We start from the raw sequence: 21,123 nt of genomic DNA, 5'->3' as shown, positions 1-21,123 counted from the left end.
TAATAAACTGATGTCCAAAAGATGCCCAGGGCATTTGGAGAAATGACTTCTGCAAAGAGATAACACAAAGAAGTGACAGTGTTTCTCTTCTTTTTGTTATAATTGAACTCCTGTACATCCCTTTAATGAAATCAAAGACCCTTTTGTGCACATTTGCAGTGCTTCAGTAGTTTAAGGTAGCAATGATCTAGAAATAATACAGCAGGAGCATGTTAAAAAATCCAGAAAGCTACAGTAGGTATGCAGGAAATGGGAAGGCATGCACTTAACCTTAAGGCTAAGCTACAGGCTCTTGTGAGATAGCGCGTGTTCCAGCAGAAGGAAAAAGCAGCAGACTGAATGGAAGAAAAAGGAGCTGCTGTTTTCATTTCATAGCTTTGGAAAGCCACCAATCTAGCCTTGCACATCTTAAAACAAAACAAAACAAAAAACACAACACCAAGGTTAACTGGGATTGTGCTGAAAATCAGCTCCTGAATCTGATCAAACAAGGTGAATATATTCCAGCAAAGATACATTAACAGGGAGAACAATATGATACAGCCCCAAATAGTTTTCTCTCCCTTGTGAATCAGGGCCATGGTAACATGGCCTCCAATAACACTGAATTTGAACCACATTGCTCTGAAGAACTTCCATGTAATATCAGCCCTGACATGCACAATGTTACAGGTCATGATGACCCCACCTTCAGTCTACCATCAGTCTAAGTATATGCAAACCCATAAAAAGATAGATTTCTACATGTATTATTTTTTTATATCTATCTATCATGTGCCAGAGTTTCTTTTACTGTCCCTTAGTTCTATAGGAGCATTCCAGTCACCATGACCAGAGTCTCAGCAGAAGACCATATCTATGTTTGGCTCTGTGCTTCAGTGGTGGTGCCATTTCTGAAGCTACTGTTAAGCAGCTGGGCTTCTTGCAACTCAGAGCATCATGCCCAGCATATTCAAAGAAGCCTGAAAACCCCAGACAAAGATATACATATTTAGACTTATTAATGTTGTATATAGTCCACAATGGAAACGAGTGACGAGTGGTTTTCCTCAGGAGTTTTTGTTGGTGACACGGACAGTGGGATTGAGTGCACCCTCAGCAAGTTGACCAATGACACCAAGCTGAGCAGTGCAGGTGACACACTGGATTGAAGAGACCTTGACAGGCTTGAGAGGTGGGTCTGTGTGAACCTCATGAGGTTCAACAAGGCCAAGTGCAAGGAACTGCACCTGGGTCAGGGCAAACTCAAACATGAATTTTGCCAGGTGATGAGTGGATTGAGAGCAGCCCTAACAAGAAGGACTTGGGGATGTTGGTGGATAAAAAACTGAGCATGAGCCAGAAATGTGAGCTTGCAGCCCAGAAAGCCAATTGTATCCTGGGCTGCATCAAAAGCAGCGTGGCTAGCAGGTCAAGGGAGGTGATTGTCCCCTCTGTTCCACTCTTCTGAGACCCCACCTGGAGCACTGTGTTCAGTTCCAGGGCCCTCAGCAGAAGAAGGAGATGGAAGCATTAGAACAAGTCCAGAGGAGGGCCGCAAGGATGATCAGAGGGCTGGAGCACCTCTTGTACAAAGACAGGCTCAGGGAGTTGGGGTTGTTCAGCCTGGTAAAGAGAAGGCTCCAGAGAGATCTTACAGTGGCCTTCCAGTGCCTAAAGGGGGCTACAGGAAAGCTGGGGAAGGACTTTTGGTCAAGGAGTGTGGGGTAGGACAAGGGGAAATGGCTTTAAACTAAAAGAGAGGAGATTTAAATTAAATATGACGAAAAAAGTCTTCACTGTGAGGGTGGTGAGGCACTGGGAGAGGTTGCCCAGAGAAGCTGTGGATGCCCCATCCCTGGAGGTGTTCAAGGCCAGGCTGGATGGGGCTTTGGGCAACCTGGTCTGGTGGGAGGTGTCCCAGCCCAGGGCAGGGGTGTTGGAACTAGGGGATCTTTAAGGTAATTTCCAACCCAATCTGTTCTTTGATTCTATGTTTCTATGAATCTTAACAATGGCTTAAAATCCAACATTATGCAGATTTAACGGGACATTTATTACTACATGGCGACTCACTTCTATGTGTTCAGCACCTCCTACAAACTTTCTTCTCTCCATTCCCATGTTACAGAATAAAAATATTTAAAATAAAAACATTAAAATATTTAAATAAAATATTTAACATTTTAACATATACTTGATTGGGCTACTTTAGTTCTCACAGGGGTCAAAAATCAGAAAATGCTTTAAAAATGAACTTAAAACACTTCCATTTTGGATAAAATTTCTTTGAAGGCTTAAACTATTTTTCCACATCATTGCAAAAATTTGTTGGAATACAAGAAGCTAATGTGAAATGAGTGTCCCACTGAAATTGTGGTTACAATTATTAAAAGTAAGACATGAAAGAGAGCCTCAGAAACATCAATCAGTACAAGATATTGAAGTCAAACAGCAAGAAATCTTCATGTTATAATGTCAGGAAAAAAATAGCAAGCATAAAATGAAAATTTCTTCATATTGGGTATGCTCAACAGAAAAAAAGAAGAAAAAAAATGCCCTAGAACTGTAATAATAATAATGACAGTAATAACACCAGGAACGTACGGTGCTGGAAAGGGATTAACCAAGATATATCATTATCTAGAAACATTCTAACCTCATCAAAACTGCCAGGAACAAAGATTGTAATTTGAACAATTGTAGCACAACTCTGGCAGTAATTTTTCCTTTTTATTTTTTTAGGCAAAGAACAATAACTGTGAGAATCAAACAAGCCATGTTTTAGAGACCAGTTCTGCATAAAGGTCAGAAATATCTATAGCCACTGCCTTTAGGCACGGGTGCAAAAGTCCCAAATGCAAGGCAACGTATAGTGCAGAATCCTGTTGAGCAAGTCCTCAAGAAATAGGTTTCATACATGGCTTTGGCCAAATGTTTTGCAGCTGTACACACTAAGGCAGACTGAAGCTGGATCTTCCACTAAATGAGGATGCAGTAGAAGTAATGTGAATCAGGCTGTGTTTGCAAGGTTACTTGGTATTCTCAGTGTGCTGTATGCAGTGAATCAGCAAAACAGTGGAAACCTAGAAAACCTAGGAGTATGCATATGACACTGGCATGAGGTAACCATGAAATAAATAAGGTGCAATTTATGCAAACTGCTTAGCTAAAAGCTTTGTCCAACACATGGCTTACCATGAGAAGGGCACAACCAACAGTGACTCTCAAGATTTTTGGCCCAGTATTAAACACGACCGCATATGAAGAAAAATGAAACAAAGGGAGGTTAGCTGTAGAAAAATAGCCTGATTCAACAACATTTCTGTTTTCCTGCTGTCAAGGACAAGATGGCTCAGAAACGTTCATCTACCAGCATCACTCTGGCATTTCTCCCAGAACTTTCAGGGTCCGCTTGGCAGAAAATACGTAGCTGAATATTTTTAGTGTTCTCAAGATCTCTTATCCCGTGCTTCACAGTCATCTTCTCAGAAACTTTGCTTAGGCTCAAGGTGTGCAACCATTCACAGCTTCCATATTTCAGCTTCCTCAGTGATAAGAAGGAATCACTGACCGCCTCTGGAGCTACTGCTTCACACTGCAGGCTAAGCTCAGGGATAGATAGCCTGAATCATGCATGTGTGGGTGCAAAGAGGAAGGGACACATGTCAACCCAGAGGCAGCAATCCCTATCACCTGGCTTTGAAAAGCAATTCTAGAGAGGATCACGATCAATAGAGAGCACTACCAAGAACACAGAGACCTTGAAGTACCAGGCCATGATCAGCAGTATCAAAATCAATTGTATACGTAAATGAATCTGATCTTAAAGACCCTCTAACATCTTACTGATCTTAGAGCAACACACAGACGGTACTCAGGACCGGCGTGATCTTGGATCTGTGGCCAGATTTTAAGTGAGCTTAAAATATACACCAGCTATAGCAAGTGCCTAAGGAAAGAAGAAGCCATCCACTCCCCAGTTCCTCGCCACTCTCACGTGGAGAGGGAAAGAGAGTTGGTGAGGACCCTGCATTTTTCAGAAAAGTTGGCACAAGGTCATTGCATTTTTCAGAAGAGGTGGCACTCTTCCTTCTGTGAGGGAGGTGTGACAGCAGGCATCAGCCTCAGCTCTACTGCCTTGTTTTACGGGCACAGTGACAACAGGTAAGGGTTGGAATTACAAGGTATCTATGCTAGGAAACATCCCTAGGAAATATCCCTATGGTAGATATGCTAGGGAATATCCCAAACATCTTCATCAGAGATCAAAAGAAACCCAGGAAAAGGAAGAAGTTTGTTGTGACTTTGGACTTCTCACAATAATCAGGTAAATCAGTGCATGTTCAGCTCCATGCTGTGGTGCCCTCATGTTTGTTTCCTCCTGCACTAATCATAAAGCCAGCTCACGTATCTGCATATTGCACTGCAGTCACCTCGGTATCCAGTCCTAACACTCTTTTGTCAGTGCAGCTCTTTCCATTGACTTCAACAAGTTTTGGCAGAATACTGGCTCAATATCCTCCCATCCTAGAGCTAGAAATATGTGGCTCATAAGATATTAAACATGAAATGTTCTTCCCTTTCGTTCTTTTCCCCTTTGTTTTAAATATTTTAGTTCACTGAAATAGAATGGAAAATTTCAAGCTGGAGCGAGTTCTCAGAATATATCAAGCAGTCAGAGAGTTAAGGGCCAGAATTTAAGTTTTGTGAAGAAAAACTCTAAAAATTCTATTACTTCTAACACAAGCAATAGAAAATGTACTTATGTGAACAGTTACTTTAAAATGCCTCTGCAGTTCTTAGAGTCCAAGCCTTAAATCATGAGTAGGTTTGCTCATAGTGACTGGAATTTGAAATGATCTCAAAAGTAAAGGAAGAGGGCTTACTCTAGTTTCAGTAAGACCTCTAAAAAGAAGGACAAACAGAATGAACAAGGGGACGCTGGTAAAAATTTGGAGTACCCAAAACTGTGAAGGTAGCTATAATTGTTTAGAAGATTCAGGCCATGCGTAACATAAATGTGTACAGTTTATGTAGTTAGCCATTACCAGTTAGATATAACTTATTTTGTCCTTGTGCATCTTCTGTCTAACCAAGAGATTGCCTGATCAGGTAATTAACACATCTCCGTGCTTCCTAACTAGGTGCTCTTTCTACTGCTTTGGTGTCCTTTGAGCTGAAGACAAAACACATGTAAGGAAACTCTAACGCCTTTCCTCCGTAACTCTCCCTGATACCCCAGGGATACTGCCGAAGCACAGACTGTGCCACAGGCTCCTCATTTAGAGTTGCTGCCCACCCTTGCAGGGCAGCTCGCTCCCCATCCCACGGGTACTGACACCGTGTGCCAAGCACCAGCCCAAGCCCCAAGCTTTTCAGGCTTGGCCATGTGAGCCGTGGTGGCACAGCAAGGAGGCAGTGCCCAGTGGTGCGGGCCCAGAAATGTGCTTGGAGCAGGAGATAGGCCTGAAAACAACCTCACTTTAGCTCTGCCCATCAGCCCGTACATCACTTTATATTTCCTTGTTCAGTCCTCTCTTCTGTTTGAGCTTTCTGCACTATTCATCCTGATTCCGATCCTTTTTGTGATGCTTGTTTGCACAATGTCCTGTTTGCTCTGTCACACAAAATCTCTTCCTCTGCTGCTCTCCTCCCCTGAGGATATCTTCATCCTCTTCACATGGAAGGGGGAACCCCGTTCTGGCTCAGAGGCTGTGCATCCTGCACAGCAGGGTTGGGCCCAGCACATGTGGAGATCTGCACTGGGATCCTCCTCCTCAGGAACAAAACTTGGCTGTTGGATCAGGCCTTCTCCCCACACACACCTCAGCCAAGGCTTATAAAATGGCACTTTTGCATCCTCCCGATACGTCTCTGAATGCCAATGCCATCATGTTTCCATTTAGCCTGCTTAGGGAATGAATTAAGATGCTCAACTTTTAAATCCTCTTTCTCAAAACTAGCGATAGCTGTAGCACAGAAAGTCCTCATCTGATTCTTGGGGCATGCGTCAGGCCATCACAATATGGACACTGCTTGGGGCACATCCAGCTTAGCTCCAGAATGCACCTACAGGAAAGTCAAGTGGCTTCCTTCTCAGAAGATGTTCATATGCTAGATGGTGTCGATTTTGAAGTGAGTTTACTGCCTTTGTGCCCTCCCCCAATTAAACCATACAGATGAAAAAAAAAATGGTAACAGAAAGAAAACACAAAGTTGTGTCTTTGAAGAGGAAACAGAGCAGAGAGGAACCTAGATGTGATGTTATAAGAAAGTCAGTGGCTTCCATACAGATCGTGCTTAACCACCAATTTCAAAACTGAAAAACTTTGCATACCTCAACACTAGGTAAATGATAGGACAGTGCAGCTCTTTTTATACCAGTTTGGGAGTTCTGACCATTAGGAGAACGGCCACCAAACCATGTTATTGTTCAACATGCACACGTTGTTTGACGAGTTGTTGGGTCATTATATAAAAGGTATAGTCCACAAGCCACATATCAGCCACGGTTAATTCATATGACAGGATTTATTTCCACATTTCACTGTTCAGACTGTTACAGAGGGTTTGCATGTTTTTTATTTTTTTCTTCACACCTTTCCACCTCCTCACTGCCAATTTAGGAGCTGTTAGTCTCAGTTCATAGTAATTGTGAGAAAATAAAATTCCATCTGTTTCTGTCAGGCAAAGGAAAGATAGGAAAAGGAATGAGAGAATCAACAGAAAATTCCACTTGCTAGACATCCTTTGCTGCTAGCTATTACTTTCCTAAGAGATCCCTTGCTCAGTTATATTGCACAAAGTACCTAGCACTTAGCATATGCACAATATTTTAATTTATATATGTCCTCAAATTCAGCACTTCCAAGAATATAGCACCAAGCACTATTCTTCCACTGTTCATCTAAATCCATAAATATGACTCCCATGTGGAAGCAGTGCCGTATAGAACTATTTAACTAATTAACGGACCAAAGCCCATTTTTCTCTCATTGGATTTTCAGCTACAGGCATATTTTTAATAGGAATGTGTAGGAACTCATGCCAGAATTGTTGAGCGTAGTAGCAAAATTCAGGCTTCTGTCTTTGCAATCTGTCTTTCCAATAGCTTTGGAATGGCTTAAAGGTGAACAAATAATGAGAAAGAGAGACAGGGAGAGAGGGAAAGAGACACACAGCTCAGACAGAAGCTGAGATAGATTTAGGCTAAAAAAGCCATTAGGAGTTAAATGATCTGCAAAGAGGAAAGCCTTGAAATTAAATTTCACTAGATATCAAATAGGAGATATAAGAGTGGTATGTTAGGAGAGGCTCCTTTCATGAAAATGCAAATAGCAGCAAGCTGTTTTAATTATAGGCTGTAAGTGTTGCATTCTGGGAGGCTAGAAAAAAAAATGCAGAAGAGAGCAGAACCATAAAACATTCCCATCAGTATTTTCAGGTCTTTTTCAAATCCATTCTCAGTTTAGCAACATTTTGCAGCCCCATTGCACTTTTTTCTAGCCCACTGCTAGCCTTGGATGTGTATGTGCTGACAGGATTTTTCCTGCTTGGAGCTGTCCCTGGAAGGGTGGGGGTCTCACAGCTAGAGAGGCAGGATGACATTTAGTTCAGAGCCGGGGGGAGAGCAGTCATGAGCCTCCGTTCCTGTCACGATGCAGGGACCTGTCCCCACTGCTGCCAGTGGCAGGAAGGTTAGAGCCCATAATCTGCTCCCCTGAAAGAAGGAGATGAAAGCATCCAGGTGAAGCAGTTGCAGACCACAAACCTTCACCAGCAAACGAGGCAGACTCTCCACTACAAACGGCTCTTGGTAACACAAGCAAGTCATTGGGCAATAAAAACCTGGGTTCAGTTTTATTTCTGGCATAAAACAATGCTTGCTGGCAAGAAGAGAGCATGAAGAGAACACGTTATCAAACAAGCTCTTCATAAGTGTGATAGAAATACAAGCAGTTCATCTGAATAGCAGAGAGACAATTGCCCTTGTCCTTCTCGTCTCTTCCCACCAGCAGAGGCAGTCAGGTCACGGCCAGCTCTACTTGAACACCTTGTGCATTTGCAAGCCTCCAGATACCAGCCTCTCCCCTCCTTCAGAGAGGAAAATCCCTTCACTTCCATTTTCAAATGGAGAACAAACTAAAACTAATACACAGTCTTTCAGGAATTGAATATCTGCATGCAAAACAAGTATCAGGCTGCATTAGTTGAGCATGCATTTGTTTAAAGTCTGGAAACATTTTGACGAGGGGTGCTGAGTAACAATCACATAATAACAGCCCTGTGGTGTTGAAAGGGAAAAAGATGAAACCCCTCTGCATTCAAAAACGCATTCAAGCTTCGATGATTGCATTGTGGTTGAGGCCAGCACTGCTTTCCTGAAGGTTTTTTTGCTTTCCTTCAGTAGATGTCACTACAGTACAGGATAATGCTGTGCTGCATGCTAGTTCTAGCACAGTTTGGGGGAAAAGGATAATATTAGCCTCACTAGGGAGTGGTCCACCACGGAGTACTGAAGCATTATGCCTTCACATTTTCAGCAGCACTGAGTATCAGCCCTCACATCCAATTTTTTTCTTATGCCTTTGTTACTTGATTGGGACCAAACACAAGAAACTATTTGCAGTTGAAATCGCATCAGGGAAGCTAATCTGGGACAACCATTATTCTGAACCAGAACCAGCTTGCACGCAGTTCATTCATTTTGCTTCTGTGGACTCAAATAACTACCTTCCTTCTGATGCAGCCTCCCCTCAAGTCCTTAATCCTATGCATACATTATTCTCATTCATTATTCTAATCAAGAACTCTTCTCTCTGTGTTTTTGGCTCTGACGTGAAAGCAAAATGTCTACCAGGTTAGCTTTTCATTTAATGTATTTTGCTTTTAAGATGGCTTGGCTGCTCATATAGTAAAACAAAATATTGGTTTTAAGCAGAGTACAGGGGGGTTGCTTAAAACAAGAAATCTTCAGATGTTGGCCAACAATGAAAATATTTGAAAGTGAAATATTTACGGGGTTGAAAATTTCCATTTAAAAGATATTCCTGGAAAAGCCTGTATGTCAGACATGGAAGGGCTGAAGCCTGAAAGTGAAAATAACAGTATGTGTGTGAGAAGAACCCTGGGAAATCGAGGAGGGTTTTACGAGAGGACAACCATGCCTTCAGCAAGCCCGCATGCTGTGAAAGAGACACGGCTGCTAGCAGAGGCATCAGAACGCGCTCAGGAGGCCCAAACCCCTCCTCTCGCTCACTCCTAGAAATCAAACCAGAACCACATCTCTCCCCATTTCCCCCAGCTGAACAATCAAGCCCCAAAATAGAAAGGGGAAGGCTTATTTTGGAAGCAGGCCGCGTAGCCCCAGGCTCTGGCGCAGTGGTAATGACAGAGATGGGGCTCACCAGCACTCAGGCTGGGATCGGCAGTAGAAGGCCTGCAGCTGTGGCACCCCAGCTGCTGCCTTATCATGAGGAGCAGGAGGTGCAGTCAAGCGAGACAGATTCCCTCCCAAAGCTTTGCCCCGCATGTATCCCACCTGGGGAAGCTTCCTTCCAAAATCTGGGAATATGTTTATGCAGCACTCTCTGCAGATATACATCCAAACCCCAGGTGACACCAGCATGGAGAAGAGGCAACTTTGTCTTGGTCATTTGTGTTTCATTGGAGTTCAAATCCACGTTAAGCATTGGTACGTACTTCAGCCAACCATAACTGCCTGGTGTGGTGAAACAGCGAGATTAGATTTGGTTAAGGAATGACACTGTTAACAGCTATGCCTTCTCTCAGCTAAATCAATCACCTACCACTTTATTAAACATGATTTCTTTCAGCCTCTCCGACTGCCTAATGAGCACCCTTAGCAGGAGAGAGTAGGAATCAGTAGTTCATTTCCCTCCGCCCTCCCCAGAGGAAAGCCCACACATCGAAGCAACTATTTGCAGATGATCTTTGGAAAGAAACAAAGAAAAATGTTTTGAGGGGCTATGCTTTAAAGCCACTTTCTACTGAGATGGCTAGACAGAATTTAGGACTATTATTTTTACCATCCAAGTTGGAAGATTTTGTCTTGCCTTCTGCTACGTCTTCCTTTCTTGTTCCTTCTACCTGTGACTTGTTTCGCAGCTTCAAGTTTCACACCCACACCCTTCTTTCCTCCCACTCTCTTTGTCTCTGTAAAAAAACCCCTGTCATCCATGACTTCTTCATATGTCATTGCCTTCAGCCTCACCAAGGCCTGGATCCTTTTCTCTCTCTTCTCTCTCTCTCACAGGTTTCTCTTTTCCAAGCGTTTCTCCCCTCAGCATCATTTCATGGAGGTCACATTGGACTTTTGCTCTCTCCCTGCCTGTGCTCCTCCCTAGCTAAACTGTCTTTCTCCATTTTTAGCAGCATTAAATACGACCCTTTTCTTCTTCCCCCTATCATTTTCCTGCTGCCTGCTCTCCATGCAGCAGTTCTCTTTGGTCTTGTTCTTTGATTTCAGCTCAAGACACTCTTGTTTTCACCATATCCCACATTAAGTCTGTGCTGATCCATCCGATCCCTTTGCCGAATAGCTCCAAGTCTCCCTTCTGCATTCAGGCTGCATTCCTCCTTCGGCTCACCCTATGCCAAAGCTTACTGTCTTGCATTGATTTCGTCAGCCATTTTCTCAGATCTCTGTTGCTATGTTCCTCCCTTTTAAACAGCAATCATGTATCTTTCAGCTTCATACTTAATGGTCTTCATCTCCCTTGTCCCTTGTCACTCAGTCTTTTGACAACTTCCAGGTCATAAGTATTTATTGGTGTTTGTCACTCCTCTCTTTTTCCGCATTTCTTCTTTTCCTTCTCCTTCTGCCTCAAGGACTGATGTTCATTTTCAGCCTTCCTTACTCTTCACCCTTTCTTTTTGCCTCTCTCTCACTCCAAAACAGCTAGTTCTGAGACAAGCTGTCCTTCCCCACTACACATTTTTTATCCATGTTCAGTTCTTCCAGTTTCCTAATTAAGTAATTCTCATTCTCCAGTTTGAGAACATCTGTCATCTCAAGTAGATTTTTTTCTGCCCTGAATCATCCTCCCTCTTATCCTGCTCCTGCATCTTCTTTGCTCTCCTCATTGGGATCTCAACCAATGTTGTCTTCTTTGTGAAGACATCTGCTTTCCTTCACTTCCCTTTCTGTATCTCCCTTCCTTCTGCCATGCCACGTATTAAGAATTTCTCTTTTCCAGCTCCTCTGTTTGCCTCAGTTCTTCCATCCTGAACACACTGCTCTTCACTCCTCCTTCAGTTCTCACGCTCCCACAAAAACATTTTTTTTTCTGATCCCCTTTTCTCACCAGCTATGGACTGCTCTGCTCCTCTTTTTCATATCCAAGCTAATTAAACACACATCTCCTCCACTTTCAACCAGGAACCTCTGTAAACTAGCTTTTCCCCTTAGACAAGACATAATCTGCTCTTACCTGTGTCTCTCCTCAGTTTTGAATGGAACCAAAGTTCAAAAACAGTAATCCAGCATTGAAACCTTGTATTCATTGGGTTTCTGTGACTGTCTTTTCTTTGCTTTCCCCCTGTGCATCTGTCCATTACCACTGCAGGCCACTTGGAGCTCTTTCAAGACCCACCTCCAGCATTTATGATGACTTACCACTAAGATGATTTAGTTATTATTTTGAATATTCATCTCTTCACTCCAGATCTGCCTGTTTTTATTCAAAGGAATGTCTCAGAAAAAAATGGCTCAGATTTGCTCTTCCTGGACATCACTCCAAGAACAGTATGTTTAAAACAACACCTTCGGTTGCATCTCCTTTGCAGTCACAGTGACAAATCATATCTAGCCTGCCACTTATCTGCACCTTCCACCTCCTTCTTTTTTCTCATAACCAAACTATGCCATAATCCTAACAAGGCTAACATTTCTAGTAGAAGGCTTTTTGCATTCATCTACATACCAAAAACTCACCCAAATTTTCATTATGCCGAACACTGATTGCTGCAGCATTTGTTTCCTTACCCTTGCCATGCACTGCCATAATAATGATGCATTATCATTCAGGGAGACCCCAAGGTCTAAATTGTCCTCTCTTACAACCCTTTCTTTGGTCTCTGTCTTCATAGCATCAGTGTATGTGAATGGACTTCATTTTCAAATCCATTCATGTTCTATCCCCACCATATCATCTCCCAGGCTCTTGCATCCAGCCTACCCAGGATGATACTTTCCATCTGACCGATAAAATTTCACATAGGTACATCCATGTTATCTCCCATACTTCACCCAAGTGCTTTTGCTGAGTTTCTCAGAAAGATCAAGAAAACCACTTCAGTTTTTTTTTTTTTTTTTTTTCCTTAAAAATCTCTATTTGAAATTCACCTCTGCCACCATGCCACAGATTTAGATAAGTTTAGTGAGTGAACTAACTCATCCTTTTCTGGTACTCTGTCACCTCTTACCTCTTGAAGTACAAGGCTTTGTGGGCCAGCATTATCTTCTTATTTTGGGTTTCCATGACACCCAGTCCACAAAGGAGTCAGGCCAGAAGTAGGGCTCTTAGGTACAACAGTGATGGTAACACATACTACAATAGGTGGAAATTGCAACATCTCAGCAGTGTTGATATTGTTCTGCAACCATCTATCACTGCTACATTTAAATTCATATTTCAGAACATTTTCTTCTGTATGTCAGGCTATGAAAAAATACACATTTTTAAATATATAAATAAATATACATATATAATATATAAAAATATAAAAATATATAAATATATTAAAATAGATATAAAATTTATATAAAATTTATTTATATTTATATAAAATTTATATAAATATAAATATAAATATATAAAAATATTATATAAATATATGATATATATATAAATAAAATACACAAAAATACACAATGCATTAAAAGCTAGTTATATCTTTGATTTCATTGAAGATTACATTTAACAGGACAATATCAGCCTAGGTGCAATGTTTCATATATTATTTTTTCATACAAAAAGTGTTAGGATTCTGTTTATAAATGCTGTCTGTAGCAGCATGGGCTCTCCATCAGGCTTGACTTAGGAAGATAGTAAATTCTAATTCTGCTGGAGAGGAAGGATGATTCTTCTTTCCTATGGAAACCTATTCTCATAGAAAACAGGTTATAAGAGCCACAAGTGGGGGATACTGCTTGTATAGGTGAATATGACTCACTGAAACCAGTAAGATAGTCACAAAGTAATGTTTAAATGCAACCAAGAGAGGAAGAATGAGGGAGAAGTAAGACAGAGAAGGAAAATAGAGTATTTAAGTTTAAAGAGAGAAGGTCATGCTTTGGGAAACAGTTTATGGAGAGTTCAGAGAGCTCTGAAAACAAAAGTGATTTTAAGAAAACAATCACTGGAAAATAAGAAAATATGGAAAATATGTGATCTAGCCTACTGTTTTCATCCTGACACCATTGCTAGGGACACCTGGGCATGATGGGGGGAAAGGGGTGAAATAAGATGTGATCTGTGGGACTGTAACGATGTGTGTCTGTGCCATTATTTGGAGGTGAATCAAGGACTGCAACATTGATGGGTCTAGACATACAGGAATTGCCTTCAGCACTGAAGGTGCAGACCTCTACAACAGAAAGCTGCCTTGTAGTCATGCCATCTTCCCCCTTTCTTGCTCCAACCAAATGCTGATATAAAACCATGCATTATGTTCAGGGAGGAAACACCTCGTGGGCAAAGCTACCTTCGTGCACACTGTAGGTGCCTATTACACACGGTAAGATATATTAGGGTGAATGAAATCCATTAACCATAACTGGTCGTTATTATGGAAATAAAGATGTATGGTTCTTTGAAATGTCAGATTGTCTAAATTACAGTAGGCTGGAAAGAAATATTATTTAACTTTGCTCTGTGTACTATTTTCTTGTCATTGAGAACTTATAAAAACACATTGACTTCAGACTCATAAAAGAACAACAAAAGTGTCTGATAAGAGTCACCTTATTTCATCAGCAAATACAATGCAAATGATGGTTTGCGCACATGGGTGGTTTTCATCAGGTATCAGCACTGTCATAAACACAATAAATTACAGTAAAAAGTGGACCGAGTTCAGAGTATCCAAACAAATTAAATGTCAACAGCTCATTTATTCCTCTTTGCTTCTGCAAGTCAAAACAGTCACATCCTGATCTTGTGGGTTATAATTAGGTTGAGTCCCAGCTCTGCAAAAGCAGAATGCGTATCTTGCGATCTACCCACATATGTTTAGGAAGCCAGAAGAAAGGGCAGTGGTAATGCATAAGAGGAGTATACAGCAGGTGGCTAAGCACTGTAAACCTATTTATAAACTAAGAGGCAGATTAGGTAAGTTCTAGATCACTGGTACTTTTCATAGCCTTAACAAGCCTTGTTGAACAAGACACTAAAACTATTTCTTACAGACTGGCACCATTGCTTATGTGACTTTCCCCCTACCAAAGGGCTCTGTTGGGTTTGGAAGTGCTGGGCGGGGCAGCCAGCAATTCTGCCACAGGGCTGCCCAGAAAACCCACATCCCTGCTGAATCCCCACAAACACATATAGCAGGCAGATCCTGGGGAACATCCCACTTGCCAGGTCGTTGGAGGAAGGTTGCAGCACCCACCAAACGGAGGAGGAAAAAATTAGTTTGCAGCACTTGCGTGGAAACGATTGCACGGAGGAAAAAAGCCATAACTCTTTGATCATGAGCCCAGTGTTCAAAATGAAATGATCCCATTCAAGAGCAACACTTGCAAATTACACATTTTAAAATACACATTTCAAGAAAAGCTTTGTGAAAGGATGTCAGTGCAGTTACAGCAAACTCTACCACCTGAGAATTGTGACTGTCAGCCTTTATTGCACATATTAAATATGCAATGCTGCATAGGAAATTTGTGGCAAAACACTCTTTAAATTACTGGTTGCTCAACTGAGAGCATAGCTCCTGGGAAAGCAACAGCCAGTTTGTAGAGAGTAATAATAAAAGCAGCATCACTCCCTTTTGTTGCATTGTTTTCTCTCAAGACCCTAGGAAAGAAACAATATCTATTCACTTCTTCATGGTTTCTGTTTCTTCTGTATGTAATGAAATGTCACTGCAAGCAAGAATAATGAATAATCTGCTCCTATCTGTGTGCCAATTTCTCCACTTTTTAGCTAGGCAAAACTCCCATTGATTTTTGTCTGTTTAAAGGCTCTTCTAAAATGCTCTGCTCCTCTCTTGCTCCATGCATTTATGTTTATACCTGTCGGGGCTGTATCTGCTGCCCACTTGATATCCTCATGCCTCTCCCCATATGCCCATCGATGCTTGCATCCATCACCTGGCTGTGAGTGCCAGTGGCGTGGCAGGGATGCAGCGGGTGAGCAGCCCTTTGCTGCCGAGGCTGCGTTATGTTGTTTAGCCATTGATCCCGTACGCCTGCAGCTGGTGCAGTGACCCGTGCGGGCTCCTAGAGGAGGCACGTGCCGGGCCTGGCACTTCGTGCCGTTTCCAGCAGAACGGATCAGACCGCTCCGATCTGCGCGGGATGGCCAACCGAACACGGAGCCAGCTAGTGCCTGCGGGACCAAGAAAGGAAGCCAAGGTAATCTGGCTGCCTTCTTCATGCATTTGTCTCTGGCCTTGATCACTCCACGCCCCACTCTGGAGTCCCTGAAAAAACAACACTTAGGTGGTCCAAACTTGGGCATTTTCCCCTCGTTTTTATGGGAAAAATGCCTAAAAACGGCATCTTATTATGAATGACACCCGCTTCTTATTTGTATTCAGAGTCACAAATGCTTATTTTATCCGGTAAACCATATTTTTTCTTATTTTAGTGACTTGGTGGAGTCTAGCCTAGCTTCTCACAAGAAAACCTCCATTATAGACCATGACACGTATCAGAAGAGAGGGGCTTGACCTCCACACCCATGCCTGATTTGCAAGGGTTCACCTTAGTAAATTCCACCTTTTTAGCTGTGTGAAATGAGCCTCAAGCTTTTGGAGGCAGCAAAGAAAGAGCTGTTGTGCTCTGACATTTCTGTCACAACCACAAGACGAGGGAGAACAATATTATTATGAATATTGAAGAAACCCAGAAGACAAGTGGGCTATGATATCTGATTTCCGGCATGTAAAATTACGGACTGCTGTCCTTATCAAAGCAAAGCTCAAGATGAACGTTTCTTATAAAGCGTTCTATCCTCTCTGTCACGTAGCGTATTGTGAGAAACATCCAAACCAAGGCAGATCTCGGTAAAAATAGTAACTACAACATGTCAGTGTGTGAAAATGGTTACTTGCGAGAAGCACTGTAGGAAAAGAAAATTGTTTTTGTGGAGTTTTAACAAAAAATCCATGGTGCTCGGCTCAGACTTTGCCACAGCCATGTTCCTGTCTCTGCGTTCTCACAGGAATTCGACATGCACCACGTCGCTTACAATCTGGCCTCACATTAAAATGACAAGACACACTGATAGAAAGAAAAAAAAAAAAGATGTTTTAATTGCTAGCATATGTTACCGGAAATTCAGTTAGTTATTTTTACGCGTTAAGTCATTTATCTTTGTTTGTAACCGGTAGCACCACTGCCTTCCGTCCTGGAACCAGCACAGGCAGAGGAGAATAATTAAAGACCACAAAAGCCGTTGGCGATACATGGAGTGCCAACACTGGTAGCACACTTATTACAATTTAGACAGCAGCATTATATCTTTATTTAAATTCACTTCAAGTTATCCTTATGGCTAAGGATGCTGGGATCACTCCTGCCCCTGCCCCTGCCACCAGCCCTGTTCCCAGCCCTAGCCCTGTCCCTGTCCCTTGTCCCTTGTCCCTTGTCCCTTGTCCCTTGTCTCTTGTCCCTGTCTCTTGTCCCTGTCCCTTGCCCTCTGTCCCCTGCCCTCTGTCCCCTGTCCCCTGTCCCCGGCCCCGACCCCGGCCCGGCCCCGCGGCCGTTGCTCGGCAGCCGCCAGCCAACGGAGCCTGCCGGGAAGGCTGAGGGGAGAGGCGGTGGCAGCGGTGGCAGGATGACGGCTAGCCTCCATTGGTGGAAACGAGCGAGGGCGGGGCTTGGGACCGGCTCTCCGCCTCGCTATTGGTGGAGAGAGGCGTCAGTTCGGGCGCAGGGGCGGGGCGGGGGGGCTAGCGGCTTGCGTTGAGAGGCGCTGCGCGGCGCGGCGGGGCGGGGGAGCGCGGTCAGGGGGCGGCGGCGGTGGAGCGGGTGCGAGGGGAGCGGCGGAGCCGCGGAGCCGGCGCCGATCCGGAGCGGAACCGGAGCAGATCCGGAGCGAGGTAAGGGCTCGGGTGGGGGAGCGGGCTGTCGGCTCCCAGCCTCGGCAGCCGCCGGGTGCCGGGGTAACGGCGCTCCCCGCTGCCTTTCGCCGTCGCCGGGGGCGTTGGGGTGTTTTTTCCCCCAAAATTTCGCCGTGAGGGTGTTGAACGTAACGCCCCGCCCGTTAAATGTAGCCTAAACGCCCCAGACAGCGCAGGCTGAGAGGCTGGGCTGCCTTTGTGCGTGCGCTGCCTTCACAGCGGGGAGCTGCGGTAAGGAGAGGAGGTTAAAAAAAAAAAAGGCTTTTTTTTTTTTTTAATAAAATATACCTGCCCGGAGTAGAAGCACGAAGCGCCATTTTAATAGGTGGACCGAGCGTCGGAGGTGTATCGCCTTCTGCCATCGCGCCCACGCAGCCGGGGGCAGCGTTTGGGAAATGCCTGGGCTGGCACAATTTGGGGATGGGGGAGATCCCCCCCTTAACTGGGGTGCCTCTGGGCAGGTGTGGGGCAGGGGGCACCTCTGGGAGCCCCCCTCCGAACTCCCCTCCGGGGAACGGCCTTCTTGGTCAGGATTTACCCCAAAATGCAGCATTAACTCAGAATTGTCGTGGGGTCGTGGCGATGTTCTGGTGCCTTTGGGTTTTTCTGAGATGCAGGGGAACCGCATTGCATGTGAGGGTGGGGGAAAGACCACGGAGAAAGGGGGAGCGTAAAAGCAGCAGCGATCGCTTGCTGCAAGATGCAAGTGCTACACCAGTGTCTTGCACCTAGGGCTGCTTGGATTCGTTGCTGCCAGTGCCTGGACCTGCAGCTGAAAGCAGCCGGCATCATTTAAAAACACACACGTTAAAAATATATATTACATCTCACTTCCACGTATTACATCTGATTGCAACATTATTTGAATGTCAACAACTTCGGCAAATCTGATATACAATGTTGCTTGATGTTAGGTATTTTTATTGTTTCAGCATCCAAAATCAAATCTAAAACTATAACTTTGTTTTCATTCATTCCTTTTGTCTCGCTTTGCAATCAGAGTTTTAGTGAACCTGTTAGCATTGTAGGTGTTACGTTCTGCCTCGTTTCTTAAAACTTGAGGTGTTTAAACAAAGAAATTGCAGTTCTGTTTTAACGCTCTTCATGGATCCTTCTAGTTTAGCTCAAAAATGATGAGGAGAAAATGCCCTCTGAGGTTCAGATATTGAAATGTTTATTGTAGCTCTGTGCTCTTAACAAAGCCCTTGAGAATATCAATTTCATAAGTCTTTTTCTGTAGTGAAATAGCCACAGGAAAACATTAAAAAAATGCATGGTCGCTGTGAAGAAAACGTCTTTATAAAAAGAGGTTTGGGTTAGCCTGTTGGAAACTGTTATTGGAGAGCTGGTCCAGTTAGCTGTAGTACTAGTGTGGTTTGACACTGGCAGTGGCTATTTCTGTTGTGTGGAGCAGGGCTCTGTGAGTGGGAGGTGAGCTGAGGCTGCAAGAACAAGGTGGAATAAGAGAATAATTTCTATATGTAGAAAGCTCTCTTTCCTATATGAAAAACCAGTTCTCTTCTATTATAAAAATAGCTACTTATAATGCTGCCTATATATGGACGCTCTCGAAAACCATGCGCATATAAGCGTTAGCATGCTCTCTGGAGCACACAGTGCTCACCAGTAGACATCTGGAATTACAAAACAGCGGTTTTCCTAGCTATTACTTAAATTCTGGACAAGGTATGAGCTCGTATTTATGAGATTTTTTTGGAGCATACATGCTTAATCTGAGCAGAGCATAAGCGTGGATCTGCTCTGAAAATGGCTTGGTGTGAAAGGTAAGTGAAGGCACTGTGAGCTGTGTGCTCATCATGTGAATGGAACAAGAATGGCGTGCATTTGACGTAACTTATTTTTGAGAATTTTAGAGAATATTAGCACTGCTTTCAAGAGCTAAGCCTTACAGCTCTAGGCTTTTATCTTAATTTCCGTGTCAGGAGATCAAGGCGAGAGAATGGTCAGTGATGTGCTATAGCTAAAGAATGTATGTGATATAATGAGGAACAGAGTTCATTTCCTGTTTCTGAGTTTGGTATTCTGTCTAGAAGGCCACTTTTTGTGCTCTCCCACCTCTGTTTGTTTCACCAGACAATTCAAGAGTTGTACCTTAGTGTCTTGGTGCAAAGGGATTTGTTTGTGGATAGTAATAACAGCTTTCTGCATCAGAAGCAGGAAGAATTAATTTCACGCTATAAATTAAAATGAGTATTAAAACAATACATAATGACTTTCTCTGTGTACTTATTAGAACATCAGCCCTCTTGCTGAGTCTGCCTAGTTTAATAATACTAAATATCGATGAAGGAAAAATGTTGAACTTGTGAATGTTCACAATGCTAGTGTGTCCACCTTTTAAACCTAAGCTTTTTTATTGTTGTTTAGAACATGACAATCTCAGTATATTTCTCTATCACTGTGCTAAATAAGATATTGAAATAATTCCTAATTATCTTGAAAGCACCCCGAGGGGCCAAAATAAATTTAAAAGGTTCTGCGTGCCTTAAACTTTGCTGCTGTAGGAACACTGTGTCTGCTCACAGCTGCCCACGTTTTCTTTTTTCCTCCCTTCTCTGAGGCAACCATGAGAACCTTGTAGGAATAAGCTAGCCTGCCGAGAGCTGCCATGCCTGTGTCCCTGGGTTATTTTCAGCAAGAATAACCACCTGAATGCATGGGTTTTCATGTTAGAGTTGTGCTCTACCAAGGGTTGGTACCTAAGTTATGTCTAGGTGCAGTGGAGTTGAAAATAATCTATTGCGTTGGACTTTTATTCCTCTTAAAATGCGGAAAATGTGTATGAAATAAACAGTTACAGTTAATACGTGATGACTTTCTATAATGCTTGACTGTGATACTGGAGTGTTTAGGTCTCTAGAAGCTTTTAATTCTAGCTTTAGTGCAATGAGATTTATTTTTCTGTCATTATTTCAGAAGAGATGTCGGTGTTCTAGCTTGCCTTCAGACTTGTCCTTCAAATCTGAGCAGGTCGAGCCTTCTTGTGTTGGAATTGCCCCTTAACGTCTTGAAACTTAACCCTTTAGCCGATATCTTTTAAATAATAGCATAGCTTAATTTAACATTGACATTTATTTTGGAAGAAGAAAGGTGGCACTCATGAGAAATGGTTGCCTGGCAATATTTAAAAATAAAAATAAAGCCCCCCACCAAATTTAGCCTCTGAAAAAACAAAGTGCGAATCAATTCTTAGCTGAATCACAATTATGCCAGCCACACAGAGCTCCATTATGCTGCTGAATTGTATCACTGCCCCTGTTAATCTTTTCTTACAGATGACTATGGAAATACAGCTGTTAATGGTAACACTGCTTCATTCAACTGAAGGAAGGGGAGGATGTGGCTCAGTAGAATCAAATATTTATTCAACTATTCAGTGTACAAAAAAAAATAAATCTTGGAGCTTGAATAGGAAAACAACCCCCCAGCCTTTTCTTCGTGGTTAGGTGTCAACATTGAAAAGTCCTACTGTGTTGTAGGAATTGTACGTTCTTAGAGAATTCGGAGAAATGGTTAACACTTAAAGTTTTTTTTTTGTTATTATTTTTATATTTTTTTATAGTGGAAGGTTCTTATTTAGCTTAGTTTGTTAGAGCTATGCTTTGTTTGCTCTTGCCATCTAACAGTCATTTAAAAAGCCCTTGTATTTGAGGCAGGAACCCGTGGCTCTCAAGTTCTTGGAAGTTGGCTTTGCGATGTTGATATGGGTTCATTTATTTTTATTTGGTTCCCATGGGGCTGATAATTTTGTAGGGGTACCTATCAGGCACCGAATCACCTGCGGTGCACCAGCTTTACGTTGAGCTT

The 21,123-nt window shown here is 42.9% G+C and overlaps 2 protein-coding genes across 3 annotated transcripts in view; both read left to right on the top strand.

The window, feature by feature from the left end:
* BEND2 (BEN domain containing 2) overlaps nt 1-21,123 on the top strand; it is a 446,678-nt gene that overhangs the window by 261,566 nt on the left and 163,989 nt on the right. The window lies entirely within an intron of this gene.
* CDKL5 (cyclin dependent kinase like 5) overlaps nt 17,167-21,123 on the top strand; it is a 130,899-nt gene continuing 126,942 nt past the window's right edge. For both annotated transcript variants that reach the window (XM_035542238.2, XM_035542237.2), the window contains exon 1: nt 17,167-17,274. The gene's annotated coding sequence lies outside the window, so the exon portion shown is untranslated. The remainder of the gene's footprint in view (nt 17,275-21,123) is intronic.

Source organism: Cygnus atratus, chromosome 1, assembly GCF_013377495.2.
Source record: "Cygnus atratus isolate AKBS03 ecotype Queensland, Australia chromosome 1, CAtr_DNAZoo_HiC_assembly, whole genome shotgun sequence".
Lineage (NCBI taxonomy): Eukaryota > Metazoa > Chordata > Aves > Anseriformes > Anatidae > Cygnus > Cygnus atratus.
The sequence above is the reverse complement of the archived record's forward strand: the minus strand, read 5'-3'. Positions and strand labels throughout refer to the sequence as shown.